The following is a 4,003-nucleotide window of genomic DNA, read 5'->3' as shown; positions in this document are numbered from 1 at the left end:
CCAAGGATTATCTTCTGTTGAATTTGAGTTGCCAGAGGTAAGAAATTTTTCCTATTTGGTATTTGACTAATGTTGCTCTTGTCATTGGTTACAAAAGTTGTCACTCTCTGGAAGGGTGTGGTAGTTTCTTTAGACTGTTGTAGCAAGTTACCACAAACTTGGGTGACTTTAAACAACAGAAATGTATTATCTCACAGCTCTGGAAACTAGAAGTCCAAAGTCAAGGTATTGGCAAGGGTCATGCTCCCTCTGAAGGCTCTAAGGAAGAATCTTTCCTTGCCTTTTCCTGGCTTCTGGTGGGTCCTTGCAATTCCTTGGCTTTTGCATCACTCCAGTCTGCCTCTGTCTTCACGTAGCTTTCTTCCTTGTGTGTGTTTCTCTGTGTTTTCTCTTCTTATAAGGACACTAGTCATTTTTTAGGACTTACAGCAATCCAGTATGACCTTATCTTAACTAATTACGTATACAAAAAAATCTATTTATTTTTATTTTTTATTAGAGATAGGGTATCACTCTGTGGCCCAGGCTGGAGTATGGTGGCTTGATCGTAGCTCACTACAGCCTCAAACTGCTGGGCTCAAGTGATCCTCCTACCTTAGCCTCCTGAGAAGCTAGAACTACAGGCAAGCAGCGCCATGCCCAGTTAATTAAAAAAAAAATCTTCCTAGAAAGGAGAATCTCACCATTTAGCCCAGGCTGGTCTCGAACTCCTGTCTTCCAGTTATCCTCTGGCTTCAGCCTCCCAGAGTGCCAGGATTACAGGCACAAACAACTGCATCTGGCCCAAAGACTCTATTTCTAAATAAGGTCAGATTCTGAGGATTAGGTAGACATGAAATTTGGGGGAATGCTATTTAACCCACCATAGTGGCTTGGTAGTGACAGTTGCAGAGAAAAAGTTCTGGTTGGAGAATAGCTCACTAGGCCTGGCTCAGAATTCCCCTCATGTATTAAGAATATAAAATACCTGAGCCCTCTGGCCTGGCATTATTCGTTCCTATTTTCCTGTGTGTGTTCTTTCTTTCCATCACCTGGCCACACATCCATATACCACTGGTTCTAACAGGCAGTGCATGTTCTTTGTTAAATACATACAATCCAGACAGGTAGGAGGGGGAAATGTATCTTTTTTCACATGTTTGCACTACTGAATTTTTATTTGACACTGTAAGAAGAGTTGAACTACAGACATGAACTTTTTCCTTGTATTGTTTTGGCAGGATGTTGCAGCAACTCTCAACAACATGATGTGACGGACAATCTTTGTTTTTTAATTAAGCTGTTATTTGGTGCTGCTTTTCAGCCTAGGAAACCTTCATGCATATATTGTGTTTCCAGTTTTTACAGTTTCAAAGTTATATAGCAAGCAAAGGTTGCCACTATTAAAGTATTCACTATGACCTGGCTACTGATAATAAAACTAATTCTTAATCAGGCATTCTCATTTAACATTTGCATAAATGTCAACCACTTTTGTCGGCCAATATCTTCCTGTTTTGTTGTTGTTTTTGAGTCAGAGTCTCACTCTTACCTAGACTAGAGTGCAGTGGCATGCTCATGGCCACTGGAACCTCTACCTGCTGGCCTCAGCTGATCCTTCCTCTCAGCCTTCCAAGTAGCTGGAACTACAGGCATGCCTGGCTAATTTTCTGGTTTATTGTAGAGATGAGGTCTTGCCAAGTTGCCTAGGAAGGTCTCGAACCTCTGGGCTCAGACAGTCCTTTCACTTTTACCTCCCAAAGTCCTGAGATTTCAGGCATGATCCACCATGCCCAGCTCCTTGACTATTTTGCATTTATAGCAGGGATCAGCAATCTATGGCCTGTGGGCCAAATCTATCCCACAGCCTATTTTTTGTGGCCTATGTGCTAAATAATTTTTATCTTTTTAGAAGGCTTTACAAAAAAAGAATATGTTACAGAGACTGAATATGGCTTACAAAGCCTAAGTTATTTACTGTCTAACCCTTTTCAGAAAATTTGCCAACCCCTAGTCTAGGTCAGTGTACTGCAAATAGAGTGTAACCTGATTGCAAGGTCAACTTTGAATCTTATCTAAGAGGCAGGGTTTCATGAAGTGTATGAAAGTGTATGGGAAACTGTATTGGCTCTAATAAAAAAACAGTCACTGAAAATTTAGGCCCTCATGAAGTTAAGCCCATTAACTACTGAGGAAAAGAAAATCTACAAGGATTGTGACAGGTTGGGTACTTCAAAAGAAAATGATTTGAATTCCTATTGCTGCTGTAACAAATTACCACAAATTTGGTGGCTTAAAACAACACAAGTTTATCTTACATTCTTAAAGGTCAGAAGTCCAAACTGGGTCTCACAGAGCTAAAATTAAGATGTTGGCATGGCTGTATTGCTTCTGGGGGTTGCAGGGGAGAATCTGTTTCCTTGCCTTTCCCAACTTCTAGATGCTGCCTGCATTCCTTGGTTCATAGCCCTTTCCATCTTCAAAGCCAGCAGTGACTGCTCGTCTGTCTTTCTCATGCTGCATCACTCTGAAACAAACTCTACCTCTCTCTTCTACATTTAAAAGGACTCTTGTGATTACGCTAGGTTCATCTAAATAATCTTACTCTAAGGTCAGCTGACTAGCAATCTTAATAATATCTGTAACCTTAACTCCATTTTGCCATATAGCACATTTACAGGTTCTGGGAAGCAGGCTGTGGACATCTTTGGAGGGCCAGTATTCTGCCTACCCCAAAACCCTAAAATGTCCCCCTAATTTCCTTATGTTTAGATTAATCTTCATGACTAAGTTCAAAATAAGGATATTATTTAATGACATCATTCCAGTTTTTTTTAGTTGCTAGAAATAAAATTAGTACCTGGTCCATCTTTGTTTTTAAGAACAAGAACATAGCTATAATTATAGCCTAAATCTTCCTAAATTAAGAAATATCTTTTTATACATTTTTTTAGTCTTCTTGAAAAGGGCCAAAAGCAAACTTTAAAAAACTTACCTTGCTAAGTATCAGTTATTCTTGGATAATGAAATATTCCTACACTTTATGTTCTCAGTTACTCTTTCATCAAACATGTCCCTCAATAGTCGATAATACTGTTTCCATTTCAAAGCTGATCTTGACTTTCTAAGGTGGATCAGGTACTTGGTAACTGCATTACCCTTTGGAGAGTCCTGAACCCAAATCCAAAGATCATGCCAGCACAGGCTTTCCTGTTTGTTGGCATTAAAGAAAGGAAGTATATGGTGGCTCAGGGGTTTTCTGTGGTTAGCTCTTTGCTTAGCCTGCTATTAGGGGGTATAGGCTCCCAGGCTTGGAATTAATAATGGCGGGTCTCAGACTTCTCAGAAGTAAATGGATGACTGTCAGGTATTATTATTATTTTTTAACTTAACAATCTTTAAGCAGCTGAGTTATATTCTGGTCTTTTCAGAATGAATCTGAGCTCTCTGGGTGGACAATTCATGTCGTTTTGACCAAACCAATGAGAATTAAAGAAGGCTCTTCCAGACCAGGTGAGTGGGAACAACTCAGATTCCCTATCATGTCCTCAGCAATGCCCTTTGCTGCATTTTTATTCTGGTTTTACTTCTTGTTGTAGTGGCAGTATGAGCACAAGTAGAATGGTTTATAGTGAGAAGAGAAGGCAGCACCTCACAGAAACAGAGTTTGAGATTCTCAGCAAAGCTAAAAGAATTGTTCCATGTGAAGGGCTAGCTTTTGGATGTAGGCATAGACTGTGCCCTCTTAGCCTTAACATGAAGCTTTCCTCTTGGTTTGACATAGTCTCTTCTTATTATCATTCACCTCCACTGAGAGCTGAACTTTAGGGCCTGACATTTTTTTTTTGACAACTTATTTTTTGTCTTTGGAAGGTCCTAAGAGGGAACTTCTAATTGTGAGAGCCTACATAGTGCTGACCAAAGCAGTGAAGAAATGGACAAGCCGGGCTCGGTGGCTCAGCCTGTAATCCCGCACCTTGGGAGGCTGAGGTGAGTGGATTGCCTGAGCCCACGGGTTCGAGAC

General features: G+C 40.4%; 1 long non-coding RNA gene across 1 annotated transcript in view; it reads left to right on the top strand.

Annotated features, from left to right (window-relative positions):
- LOC110595334 overlaps positions 1–4,003 on the top strand; it is a 7,158-nt gene continuing 3,155 nt past the window's right edge. Inside the window, exons 1-2 of the long non-coding RNA XR_002481758.1 lie at positions 1–37; positions 3,411–3,492. This is a non-coding gene — a long non-coding RNA (uncharacterized LOC110595334). The remainder of the gene's footprint in view (positions 38–3,410; positions 3,493–4,003) is intronic.

Source organism: Carlito syrichta, unplaced genomic scaffold, assembly GCF_000164805.1.
Source record: "Carlito syrichta isolate Samal-C Ts95f unplaced genomic scaffold, Tarsius_syrichta-2.0.1 Scaffold289848, whole genome shotgun sequence".
In the NCBI taxonomy this organism is placed as follows: Eukaryota; Metazoa; Chordata; class Mammalia; order Primates; family Tarsiidae; genus Carlito; species Carlito syrichta.
Note: the sequence above shows the minus strand (reverse complement) of the source record. Positions and strands in the feature narration are given on the sequence as shown.